We start from the raw sequence: 14739 nt of genomic DNA, 5'->3' as shown, positions 1-14739 counted from the left end.
CCTTTGCGGCCCACGAAGACCAGGTCCGTCGGAGAGACCTTGAAGGCCTCGTCCACCGTTGTTAAATGGGACGGTCTAGCCTTCGGAGTATTTTCTGGTTGCGTCACCAGGTGTTCATGCACTAAAGTCTGTTTTGGTTTAAATCTATCAAACGTGTACATTTATTTGTGTGTGTACAATGTGTCAAATCTAATCTTGAATTATCAACATTACAAAATAAACATTAACCCTTTGGTGAATAACAACTATATTTACCACAGCATTACCAGCGTCACGTATTTTAACTGAAAGTTAAAATTTGGAGGTTTTAAGGTCCCTTGAAGTTTAACATATCTGGAGTTGGATGTTCAAATGGGTAAAAACCGAGTATAAACCCAAGACTCACATTTGAATGTCATGTTTGCGCCACTTGATGTCGCCATTTTCGCTTTCTTTCCCTCTTCTGTTTCGGGACTGAGCGGCGCGCAAAGGATCTTGGGATATGGGAGGCCGCGAAGGATAGTAGTGGTGCGTCCTCCAAAAAGGGGAAATGAAGACTGCATTTGTGGGCTGCATTTGAAGGAGCCTTCGAATTTGGACAGCCTTCGCGCGCCGTTGTGATGTAATTGGCCTTCAAATGCGCCCTTCGAGGGCTGCAGCTAAGAAATTCCAGCCGCCATACGGCCATCCTAACAAATGTGCTCAGGTGGTTGAAAAACTGCCAACAAAGGCCAAATAGGGCCTAGTGCTCACACCACAAAATGGAAACGCCACAAAAACTAATATGATAGATGCTCAACAACGGCCCCGACATTGGTTGACGGTGGTGTGTCAGGGCCCTTACCCATCAACCCAACAGCACAAGACCACAATCTAAACGTGTCCACTTTGGAGAGCACTTTTAAAAATAATTTCAGAGGTAAGACAAAAGCTGGTTTGATGTTGATGGAGGCCAAAAAAAGACAAGTGTGCACATGGGTTTAGAAGTCTCAGGGATGGATTTTACTAAGTTCATGTTGTATGGCTGTGAGGGAGGACTGCAGTCTATCTTTGTCACATTCCTCTGCCTTAATCATCGCAAATAATCCATCTCATATCGCAGGACAATTCACTCAGCTCTCTTCCAAGTGCCCCACTGAAGACTTTTTTGGGGGGAGCTTGTCTTTCCCTTGAGCTAAAGAGTGACCCTGAGGATCATGGGACCCAGTCTGCTGCTTAACCTCCAAACTTGAACCTTGTCGGGAGGAGGGAGTGTGATTTACTGAGTGCCAGATCTGAGCAGTTCCCAGCGACGTGATTTACAGAGTGTGAGGAGATCTCAAATCAGACTTTGAGCTGTTTAAGTTTACTACATGCTTTGCTCCATGTCCTATCAGCAAACGACAGACGTTTCCAAGCAGTCACTACTCACCCCTGCTGATGACAAATTCTTTACGCCTCTCCTGTGTTATTCATGTGTGTGATCTTAATTCGCCCATAGCCCTCTTTGTATATGTAAACTGCTCCTAAATGGAACAGCTCAAGTGGCTCTTAGATTTGTCTCTGCACCCAACAATATCCCCTGAAACACAGTGAGGGCAGGGGAACAATATTTCAGCCATGCATAATTCATGTTGTGCTTGACTTTTAACGAGGTGCTAAAAATCCTGACATGTGGCCCACTCAACACTCGATACTGCGACATAAATTCGTAATACTTTTTTATGAACTGCGTCAGTCCGAGGTGTTTATCTATAATAAAAATCTTGAATTGTAACTTAGCGACATCACATTGTTGCCCCGGAGCTCATATAACACGAATAAAAGTCTAGTCACGGGGCTTTTTTTAACATCAAGATCCACATAGGCTCGTTTCAGCAGCTCGCCTGTTAGCGATTAGCTTGCAAGGAGTGAGAAATACCCACCAAGGGCACACACTTCATTCTCTTTTATTCAAGAATATCTATCTGAATGCACGGTGAATTTGTGCCTCACTGCATTTTAATGCTCTTTATTTCTCTGTCAGAGGCTCATTGCATGCCCATACTGTCATTACAGCACTGATCTGGCTGCAAAGTGTGTTGTTTACCAGGCTGCTTTATGCTGCTTTCATTTAACCAGAAGGAGTGCATACATGTGTGGGTGTACTATCCCAATATACTGCCATAAAGAAGCTGTTTGCCACTCACATTCCTTGCCTCGCTATCTCTCAGCATGACAGCTGCTGAGTAACTAGACGATATTGTCAGAGCTCATGATAAAAGGGGGGAAAAACTATATGTTTCTGGACCATGAAAACGATTCCATGTGCTACTCGCTCACATCTTTGTCCACCTGTCTGTCGCTATATCTCAAATGAGTGGGCATGCATTTCACAAGGCGAGATGAATATTGTGACAAGTGTGTCGTGGCTTTTGGAAATGAGATGACCTATGAGCAACGTGGCCTTGTTTTGCTGGTTTACATGCAAAGCAGTTTGCAGAGGAGTGTGCAACCACCACTGAGCTACCTGTAAAAGAATATTTGCAGGGATACATTTTGGACAGATAATTTGTGTTCCTTATTTCTGCTGGTGGGCAAATTTTTGGGGGAATAGGAGACATGACATAGGATTCAGATGAGCTGAAACAGGCTTTTTCTTGTGGTGGAACTACATGTAAGATGAAGAAGATTTGAAAGTATTCTTACAGATGTAGCCGGGTGGTAAATTTATAACAAGTGTAATTTTCCACTTAAGGGTGAAGGTACTCCAATGTATTATAATGTGTTTTTGTTTTCTTTTGTTCTTTCTTTTAAATGTCATATTTCAAATGTAAATCTAAACCAAATGTAAATGAGTTAAATAAGTCGTCACAAGGTGGCAGCATTGAGCTGTTTTGGGTTCAGTGGGCGCATTTTGGTTTAGCCCGCCAGGTGCATTGTGGGTTATTGTTTGTCTTTTCTGCTGAATGTGAGCCACGGGTGCCTGAAATGTCTCGCCGAACAGAGGAGACTGTTGTTCTGTTTAATTGAGGTTAGCATGCCAGCCGTCGACCAGGGCTAACGGCTAGCTTCAGGAAGCTCCAGCTCCCGTGTTCCACGCTGCATGGCGTGTAAGTGACCGTGGTAATATTTTGAATGCACATTTTCGAGTTATGGGACCGTGTCATGATTTTAATGACGTGTGTATTTTGCTGTTTCTGTGTACCTTCATAGCCCACTGCCGTATTTTGTTCCCTCTACTATTTTGTTTCTTTTTACTTTTGGTTTCGGTTCTCTCTCAGTCTCAGATAAGAACGCATGACTTTGAGTTTAGAAATTCAGTCAAACAAGCCTTTTTGCAACTGATGTGAAATAAATAAGGAGGCTACAAGAACCCCAGTAAGTGTGTCCTGTGTGCGTCTAATTCCCGGGCTACACAGAGAATACATTTACCAACTCCATGACTAGAGAAAAGAAACAAAAAATGATGAAGTGAATAAATAATCTACTATTGTCATATTTAAACACAGAAAGGAACAATGTGTAACCAAGTGCAATCCCACTATGACGTCACCCTTTGGTTTCGTCAATCGTCAGAATAAATGTTGCAATGAAAGATTCTGCAAACCACAGATATGGTGCTGCTTTATTTTTCATCACCACTCAGTTAGGGTTAGGAAAAGGTCATGTTTTGGTTTAAAATACTTGTTTTGGTCACCATAAACATGAGTGGGGATTTTCAAGGTCTTATTAAACCCCCACCCCAATTTGTTGCCACAAACACAGCTCTTGATGTCTTGACTTCCTGTCAAAAATGTCCAGTTTTTGTCACCACAAACATGGCTGGAGCTTGCCCTGAGGTCTCCGAAAAAATATACAGTGGTGTCACACTTACAAATGGTGAAATACATCATATACTATAATACTGCGGACGCTGGTTTGGCAGCCATCTCACCTGTAACGCAACCATCCAGATATGAAAGTCAGTTCATAAACATGGAATGTGAGGAATGTGAATTAGTGGTTTGCAAGAAACGTAAACTGCCAACATTTTATTCTAGTGACTGGACTGCATTTTGAAGTCATGATTTTTGGATCCAGAGGTGACTATACGAAGAAGCCACGCCTTAAAGCTGCTTTATAGTCTGTTTTACTATTAATGGGACCATCATTTATAAAATGAACATCATGCTGTATTCAAGAAGACTTAAAACTAGCGATTGAGACTATAATCTCATTAGGAAACTGTTTACTGAGGTAATAAATCAAGTGAGAAGGAGGGTCATTTTCTCATAAGCTTTCATACAACCTAACTTATTTTTGAAACCAATGGAGTTGCCCTCTGCTGGTCATTACAAAGAATGCAGGTTTGAGGTATTTCAGCATTGACTTAACTTTTCAGCTGTGTCCATATTTTATGCAGTCAATGGAAGTAACATGTTTAATTATTTATTATTTTTGCGGCCATTTTTAAACTCGAATGTATTATTAAACAAAACATTACACTAGCACAAGCCAGAGGATTGCCCTGAAATGGCCGCAGGAGATTGTTGTTTATGTAATTTTGTTTAAATTGATCTAAAATAAAAATGGAAGGCTTTCCCCTCATCATATTTAGTGCCTGTGATGACATAATTGTATTACCTTAAGTTATGTGTCATGCAAATTGCGTTGACAATGCACTTTGGCACCAGTGAGTGGCGGAAGAGGAGCAAATTTGACTCAGAGAAATAGTCAGAGTCAGTAGTTTTGAAGGTAGTGTATTTTATCGATGTATTTGTCAGTGACCCATTTTTCCCCTGGTATGTTTTTTTTCTGTTCTCTTGATGGTGAAGAGAAGATACTCAGCCAAGGTTCAGGATTTTTTGTTTGTACTGTAGGCGATTAAATGCCTTTGCAATCTTTCTCATGAAAGTGAGTATATCTCAAAATCTTTTTGGATCAATATGTTATGTGTTTTTATTTTATACAATCTTTTATTTTGTAAAATTGATTGATGATTTTTGTATTTTTCTATTTAGGACACAATTTCAATAATTTTTTTTATCAGATATTGTGTTTATGATTTAATCTAAGGCTTGATTTGAGGGATATGAAGCTTTCGGAGATACTCACCCAAGAGACACACCAAGAGAGGGAAAAACACATACATGGATACACTGGCGGACCATTTCTACTGCATACGTCAAACTTTAAATACAAAATAGACAACTTTTCAAAGCAGGTGTCTTCAGATGACTCATTGCTTCAGAACCACTGGCACTGTTTTGGTGCTAGCAATGATTTGATGTAATAGGAACTGTGATAAGTACATAGAGGACAGCTAATCTGAAACCTAACCCTCCAAAAACTCTCCAGTATTGAGTTGCTTCACCCTCAAGTTTCTGTACGCAGTTACATTACATTAAACCTACTGCTTCAGCACTCTCTGCAGTGAAGTCATTATCATGATGGCCATCAAAAGCCTGCTCGGAAACATATAATGAACATCCTGTTATCACGCTAGTTCCACATACAGATGACCTGGCCTAATTAGTGGATTGATCGAAGCTAAGAATGAGATGTATTGACCAACCAGCAGTGACCTTGTGATAGAGCTCCACCATCTGTTAGCGTGGGTCATAGAGAAGTGTTCCCTGCAGAATTCTATTGATCTAGCTGTGTAAATACTGCCACAGTTTGCTGCCTAACACGCTGCAGATGTTTTCCAGGAAATCCCCCTTATATGTCGGCCTGTTACAATGAGAAGAATTTAATTCAATCTTGGTCTTCTCCAAAGTCCACAGGCTGAAGTCATCATGCTTGGGTAAAGGCTCCTGGTTAAACCTCCCCATTCCTTTACTGTCTCTCTGACTGACTTTTACTGTCTGTTTTACTGTGGCCTCCCGTGCTTGTGTGCAAACATACAGACACGCCACCATCCTCTGTCAAAGCCTGAACCCTAACCAAATATGTTCAAAGCCGTGATGCACCTGCCTGCTGTATTTGCCTGTAAAGTCCTGCTCCAGCTCCCACAGAGCTAAACCATCATCCTGTCCAGTGACAGTGCTGTCAGTTGTTTCTGTTGGCCAGCTCGCAATATGCTGTATTTTCCTTCAGCATGTGGGGCCAGCTTACATGGAGCCTTCACACGGGGGCTTGTTTCAGCCATCGCTGGCCATATGGAGACTGTCTTTGATCTACTTCCAGTTATGGGATAGATCAAGGAACCCGATGACAAGCTCTTCAAGAGAAAGAGCTATATTTTACCTTCTTCTTCTTACCAAATTGCACTTTCAGAAATATTTTTTGACATTTTAACAGTCATATATCTCAACGTACAATCTAACATCACTGTCTTGGTGTTGTTTCTGGATCATTATAATTACACTGGAACCATTATTGCAACTGACCAATTGTGTTTTGGTAATATCATAGCTTTGCAATTCTGAGGGAAAAGACTAGAAAAATACATACATGGGAGAAGTTGCCCTTTGTAACACGTGTTTTACATTGGGAAAGGGTCAATTTTAACCTAAATCGTGTTTTCCTAAACCTAACGAAATATTATTGTTGCCTAAACCTAACTAAGTATTATTGTTGCCTATACCTAACCAAACTGCAACAAAAAAACAATATGTCTGCTGTGTGCAGGGGTGCTGTCAGATTCTGTCTCGTTTTCTGGATTAAATTATGGATCAACTTATGTTAATGATTATTAATCAGTCCACGTAAAATACAAGGCAATGAGAAACCTGGATCAGCCTTTCACATGTGTCACTGTACGAACTCAGGGACCAATTTCTGATAAGAGCTTATTTGGGCCACTCTGACCAAAGCAGTGACATTTTGTCAGGCAGAAGTATTGAATCTACATTAATGCGTGACATAGACTAACACTTTATTTTTGTTTTTACTGACCATAAATCAATGTTGAGTTAACAGCTTCTGCAATTTGAGACACATGCTAACATGGAAACGCCAAAAACCTGCATCTAAGTTTACTCATGATATTGTGAACTGTGTTTCCAAAAGTCCAGTCTACACTCCCAGAAGGAGCAGCTGTGGCTCTGTTTTAATCAATTTGTCAAAATGAGCAGTTAGCATAATGGCTGAAGGCTACTGCTTGTGCTGCAAATAAAGATGAAGCAGAAATCAATGGCTGTGTCCAAAATCACTCACTACTCCCTATATAGTGCACTACATAGTGAGTACGCCATTTTGTAGTGCTGTCCGAATACCTAGTGGGAATTATGATACCCTATATAGTGGACTCAAAGTGTCCCACAATGCATCAAGAAAAGTAGTGTACAACCGATGGTCACTAACCAAGCAATATTTACCATCATGCATTGCGCTGAGATAAAAATGACGGACGGAGGCATGGCGGTCGCGGAGCGGGAGCTGATTTACAAATGTGAATAATTTTAGTAAAAAATATGGATGTGTTGAAGTTTGTGTTAACAGTTGCTTAGTAGTATTATGGCATGATTTGCAGCTAGCGACGCTCGCTAATGTTAGCTGACTGTTAGCTAACGCTAGCGACGCTCGCTAATATTAGCTGACTGTTAGCTAACTGTTGCCCTCTTCCCTACAGTAAAGTATAATTTGTAATGTATACTTTTTAAATACTCATTTTAATATTTAATTTGATTACGGATACAGTCCACAACCGGCGTTGATATGTGACGTTTCAACTGTGCGACTGCTGTCACTGCTTTTTTCTTTCTGCTGATGAGCTCACTATATAGTCCACTATGTTGGACTCCCTATGCAGGGAGTAGGGAGTAGGGAATGAGTGAGTGATTTTGGACACAGCCAATGATAACTTTCTCTGAATGTTACTCCATAACAAATCTTGATGACCAATTCTGTTGCAAAAGCTCAGTTTTACTTAAAGCGATGTATGCAAAAAGTGGGTGTAAATTTTCACAATGCAGCTTAAAGACTTGTAACTTGCAGCACCCAATGTACCATGCGGTGTGGCTCTGTGGATGGCAATATTGCTCATTCTGTACATTGGTCCACCTCATTGGTCCAGTCTATAATATCTCAGCACCTGTTGGATGGATTGTAAGATAAATTCTACCGACCTTGGCGATCCCCTGACTTTTTCCCAAGTGCCCCCACGAGGATGTCTTAACAGCTATTGGATGGATTGCCATGAAATTTGGCAGTCCTCAGAATTAAATGTGATAACTTTGCTGACAGTTCAGTCGCCAGAAAAAATGCTGTAAGTTTTAACGTTCCTGTAAAAGACTGATACGTTCCCATTTGTACATTCCATAAGATATGTACCATATGGATATGTACCATTTCCAGAAAATGTGTCATATCACATCACAATACATGTTTATGACCTGACTTTCAAGGTATGTTACAGCATAAAAAATAAAAGTGAACCTAAAGAAATGTAGTTTCAACATATCAGTGCTTTGCACAAACGTATATTTATTCTGGTGATTGGCTTCTTGGTGATCCATGGTACAAGGTGAATTAATTTATCATGTTTAACAACACTAGGGTTTCAAAAACAAAACTAGGTTTGAGTTCTCATATGCTTTATTCACGGAGAAAACAAAATAATCTATTCTATAAAATCTAATGTGGAAGATGAATTGAGGAGTCTCACAGCCTGAGGGAAAAAGCTGCTCTGAAGTCACGGCAGTGGACAATTCTGTTTCTTTTTCCAAATGGCAGCAGGGTGAAGAAACTGTGGTTGGGGTGGGTGTCTTCACTTTTTGTCTAGTACCATCATTCAGCCAAAATGTTAATACTTTGGTTTATGACTAAATACTGTACCTGCAAAACCAATGACATTCTCATCAGCCTCAACTGCACTTTCATATAGTGTTTAGTGCTAATGAGCAAATGTTAGCCTGCTTAAATAATAAACTCAGAGAGTAAACATGGTAAACATTATCTCTGCTCAACATCAGCTTGTTAGCATTGCCATTAGCTTGTTAGAATTGTCATTGTGGAAATCAACTTTTACAGATCAGTAAGAGAAAGCACCCTGGCTGGAAACATCGCAAACTGGCATGGTTTGTGCACGGCCCAGGGCAGGAAGGCTCTGCAGCGGGTGATTAAAACCACCCAGACCATCATTGGTACCCAACTACAGAGCATCAGTAATATCAGAGAATTACTATGGCCTCTAGAGGTTGCTGCCTAACAAGAAATGTAAATATGAGTCGTAATAGTAAACATAAACAAAGAAAGTCACAAGCACAGGCATTAAGGAGTTGGTAGAAAGTAATTTTCTACCAATTTCTCATATACAATGTCATAAATATGGAACTATATAGGCTTTGTATTACTAACAAAAAGCTTCCAGGACATCGTAATGGGAGCAGTTTTATACATTAATGTAAAATAAGACATTGTGCTTACTGCTGCTACTTAGAGCATTATAGCGTTGACTAATTAATAAATAAATACAAGGATTTGAGGTGGAGCACGGAGCCTAAAGGATACTAAAAGACAGTTCCCACCCCAGCCACAGTCTGTTCACCCTGCTGCCGTCTGGAAAAAGATACAGAATGTATCTGCTGCCATACCACCAGACTACAGAGCAGCTTCTTTCCTCAGGCTGTAAGACTCCTGAACTCATCTTCAACACTCCACCCTCAATAGTTTATTTTTTTGACTTGATTATTATTTTTTTAATTAGCTTGTGTAGTTTTTAGTGTATGTGTAGTTTAGGGGATTACAAACAGAAATGTCATTATACAATCTTGTATTCCACTGTACACACTAGAGCTGCAAGCACAGCCATAGACTTTCAGTCTTATTTTGTGAGAATGTGAATACAGCTTCTTTTTTTTCTTTCTTGGCTCTACGAAGGACACACAACTTTGGCACTGAAAGATGCACTAGATGTTGATTGCGGCCTGCACAATCATCCATGAAGCTATGTACTAGGATACTGGGCTTTTTAAAAGCAAACTTATCACAAGAAAACAGGCATGATGATTAAGACTTTACATTCTCTTTATCCTCATTTGCTAAAAAATACCCCATACAGTCAAGCGCTATGGCTACCAATTATGACTATGTTGATGTTCATACAGTTGTTCTGTAGCTCTGTTAAGATGCTACACTCTCCCGTGAAATAGAAGTATCTCTGGAGCTGTTATTGTATTTTATCTGCTTATATAATTCTTATCATCATCCCAGCAAAAGGGTGGATGGGCTTGCAGAGAAGAAAATGCAAATCAAGCTGAATACAAAGTTTGAAAAGAATAACGATGCAGATGTAAGTCTGTAAGTTCAAGCATAGAAATAAGCATGAATGGGGCATCCTGACAGTTTGTGGAGGTATGTGACATGTCGCCTCCTCGTGACCTTTGTTGCATGTCATCCCTTCCCTCTGTGCCGTCTCTGCTGTCACTCCCCGCTGTCGCTGTCCAGCAGAGCAGAAATGTCACCAAAAATAATCGGAAAAAACAACTAAGAATTAACCATGACAAGTCAGTGAAGTGCTTCAGAAACTCAACACACCATGCTCTGTACTGAGCTATTTGTATTCGTGCTCCGATGCCGGTCAATACATGTGCCACAACAGCTGGAAGTAGCTGTCATATGTAGCATTGCTCTGTATATTGTTAAAATTAGCAGGGCCAATATCTGATTTCAAGTTAGAAGCAGCCATGTGCAGTCATGGCATATTAATTGGGTTGAGTGCATACGTGTCAGCAAAATGACTTTGAGCGAGTGCAGAGTCATTAGATTGAGAGCTGTCTGCTATGTGTGTGTGGATAATGTGTCAGAGAGAGCCTGTAGTCAAAACAGCAGGATCTGAGCTGCATCGAGTAGAGCTGGCACGCTATTTTAATGATCAATCCACTCAGTAGATGATGATTGTTACATCAGCTTGCATGCAAAAGCTTGTAGTATAAAAGATGATTGAGGACTTTACAGTTGCTTTAAAGCTGCACTAATCAATACTTTCATATTGACACTGGATCAAATCAAATGTGACATGAAAGGTGTTGCTCGGACCGACAAACTCAGTCCTCAGTCCACAGAGCTTTTCAGCCCTATTCAGTTCTTTGTTGTGGTTTATTACCAGGACACACAGAACAACGTCTATCTATCTCTCTATCTATCTATCTATCTATCTATCTATCTATGGACCCAAAACATACCGTCACAGTTTGGTTAGGTTTAGGAAAAAATTTGGTTTGACTTCAAATAACTACATTACTAACATAACTTCAGTTAGGTACGCAACTTCAGTGATGTTATGTTCGTTGTGTCACTCATTTTTGACTTTTGGTTTCACACTGGACACAAACAGCAGTCTCTTGGGTGAAAGTCCTGTGTTTGTTTAACCCAGCCATTTCTCCCTGACCTACTTCCAATACCACCTTTTTTGCTCATTAGTCTTCTTCACCTGACTTCCTCCTTGCAGCTGTTAGAATTACTGCAATTAATGCATCTTTACCAAATTTAGACAGAACCCAAGCATCAAGAGCGCAGGTTGATATTAATGAAAGCCAATGTAATTTGGTGTTGGCCTTAAGATTTGCATGAAAAATCGAATCCTCTGCTGACTCTCCTCTGAGTTATAACTCAGTTTAAGACTATAAAACAGGAACTCAGATGTCTTGCACGTTAGAGTTTACCTGCTAAAAACAGAAAAAAGAAAAGGACGCAGTACCTAGCTAGCTAGCTACTACCACAGTGTGCGGCTCCTACTGCCACACAAAATCATGTCAGAGGAGGTGACACACAAGTCTTTTTGGCATTGTGGCAATCATGCCATCCTTATACTCATTCTTCAGCAACCAGCATTTTCCTCTGATGTCCATCAGGACTAACGCTCCTATAAAGTGCTTTGATGAGTGTCCAAAACAGATGCTCCCAGTGAAATCAAGGTAAAAATGTGATCCTTATAACTCTAGATCAGGCATACTACTTGTTACAATACAAAGCAAAAAAACAACAACAAATAAAGCCAGATCATTTTATATTGGTTAGAGTGATTGATTAACCCAGCGGCGGTCACTAAGTCCAACTGTCCAGTTCAATCCCTTATCCAATGCATGATGTCCATTTCAGTAAATCCCTTAAACATAGTCCCTGTCCTTTAAGGATCATGTAAAAAAAATGCTCCTCATTATCATCCATTTCAAATGTTTTTAAGAAGTAATCCACTGATGATGTCTACATCCATGGTTACAGTGCAATCAGGAACTGCTTTAGCCAATCAAACATGACTTTCAATGTGGCCACAGTCTAACTAACTCCTGTTTATACAGTATAAACCCACAAAATAGCCTCTGTTGTTAAAATAAGGTCAGATAAAATCTGTCCATGTAGAATTTTTCTCGTTTTCTGAAAATAATAATAATATAAGACACATAGTGACTATGACATGAGAGAGTTGGCACAGGGTTCCAAGAGTTGATGGATTACAAGTAGTTGCAGGACTATATTAGGCTTGCATGGACTACATGGGTATATGAATGGGTAATGAGAGAGAATTGTTTACTTGCTCTGGTATTTCATAGTTTGTTGTAATTGTTCACACCACTGATGTTATTTTGAAGGAGGGACAAATGCTTGGAAATCATTTTTCACTTTTAGAGGCGAGGTCGCTGAAATATTTCATTTAATTTGAAAAACTGGTGGGTCGTGCCACCGCCGTTCCTTGACTTTCTTTTAATTTGCATCAGCACAGATTAATAAATTGCATTTGCTCTATGTCCTCCTGCTCAAATAGATGACAAATGCATTTAATGTGGCAAAATGACACTTCTGGGCCAACAATGAATCTCATGAGATGAAAAATTGTTTAACGGAATCATTGGCCAGCATTTGTTGTCAAACCTTTTTCAAAAAGGCAACCGTGGAACCGCTCAATCTCTTGCCTGCTCCGCTTTCTCCATGCGAGCTGTCACATTTTGATGGCAGCCCTGGTATTTGGAACAAATTATGTGTGGATGCCCAATAGAAAATATGCCGTCTGCTTCTTGACATGCCTAATGAAAATGGATGGCTGGGTAGCGTGAATGGGACCGGACACCTGACAGTCTATTGTCTCTCTCCATCAGTGCACAGGAGTCAGCTCAATCCGGTCGCACATCTCTCCCAGTGGAAATGAAGATGTCGCATCTAATGGGAAGCATAATGGCTGTGGACAGTTGGAAGACATCTTGCTTTAGCCTGTATTCCCCTGCTCCATAATGAAGGCACGGCTAGTTGACAGATAAGGGTTGGGGGATAAACAGGAGAGAGTGGTGTGTCACTGTTTAGTAGCAAGGCCTCAAAGAATGTACAGGAGATACCATGCCAGAATATTGGAATATGTGTGGGTGTGCATTATGTACTGTAAGAGTGTGTGTGTGTATGTCAGGGAGAAATAATGGTGAGCTCTTCTGACTGTTCCCTGCCTCAGAGCATCAGGTCAATACACGCACACCAGGATGTGGGCCCCTGGCAGGCAGGTCATGTCACTGGCTGTAAAAATAGCACCTGGCAATCCAATAGCTCTGATTTATGAAGCATGTCAATACCCAGACTGTAACAATGCATCGGCCAGGAGATGATTGGTGGTCTCTCCCTTGGACAATAAACAAAGCCTTGCTGGAAGATTGACACTTTACCCAGCACCGCAAAGGACCCAATTACTAATGGCAATAACTCCTAACTTTCTTTTCTTTTGTTATTCTTGGGATTCTTTTTGTTCTCTCTGAGATAAGGGAATTCAGACTTCAGCTTACTTTCTGAAACATTTGGAAAAATGTGTTATGTAAATTCATGAGAAAGATGATAGCTGATTTTGCACCTGAAAATACTATCACGTTCTCATTCCTAAATCTTTAAACTCTGTAAAAGGTCGGTGGCCCTACATGTAAAGCTATGATTCCCTTGTAACCTCTAGTGTTAGTTTTGCACTCTCAGGACTCCACGGTCAAGTTAGCACTAGTTAATATAAGGGTTGAGCAAGTACCAAGCCGAAACTAGTGTCTGGTACAGATAATGTACTTTCTACAAGTACAAGTATTGTCCAGTGTCAATATCCGTATTCATGATGAACAAACTTGTACTATTGTGATCAAAAACATTGATCTGAAGTTCAATTCTGAGACTGGTCTGTAAATAGTTTTCTAATAAGTTATAAATATAGCAACTACTGATCACCCCATATCAATCTCAGGCTTAAATTATCAACTTCTTGTGTAAGCACCAACCACTTCTGGTTAAAGCCCCGCCCATTCCTATAAGGAAAATGGTTACCAATAATTTAGTTGGTTAAACAGATACTCATACACATAATGGTGTACTTGCTCATCCCTAGTAAACATGCAATGTGCGGTTAAATCTCTTAATCTCTACAGTGGCCAACCACATAAATTGACAATCAGACAAGCTGGTCAACAGTGTTGTTTTTCATCTGTTTACACTAAATTTAGCTATAAAGTTGCACTATAAAAATCACCTACGACTATATTATGGGGTTCAATGCAGGCAGAGTTAAAGAACCAAACAGTTACTCTCCCAGTTATTTCCTCCCAGATCGCTGCTAACCCTGCCTGACTTACTCTTCATGAGACCTTAAGGTGCTCTTGAAAAAAACTGGAGATCAACATTAAATCTTCAGCGGGAAAGAGTTTTTAAATGTCTGTTTAATGTTTTAAAACAATAAAAGGCTTAGGCCTCACAGGGTCTTTATCAGGTTGGAGATAATAAAACCCGTCAACATTTTTAAATCATTTATATGCCCAATGAAATTAAGGCTTTTCAAACACTCTTTATACTTGCTCTGTCTAAGTGTATAGAGGATGTGTTTCTGTGTTGGACTGAAGTGAATGAACTGAATTACTATCCACT

The sequence above is a fragment of the Pagrus pagrus genome (assembly GCF_965226575.1).
Source record: "Pagrus pagrus genome assembly, chromosome: 16".
NCBI classification, from domain to species: domain Eukaryota; kingdom Metazoa; phylum Chordata; class Actinopteri; order Spariformes; family Sparidae; genus Pagrus; species Pagrus pagrus.
The sequence above is the reverse complement of the archived record's forward strand: the minus strand, read 5'-3'. Positions refer to the sequence as shown.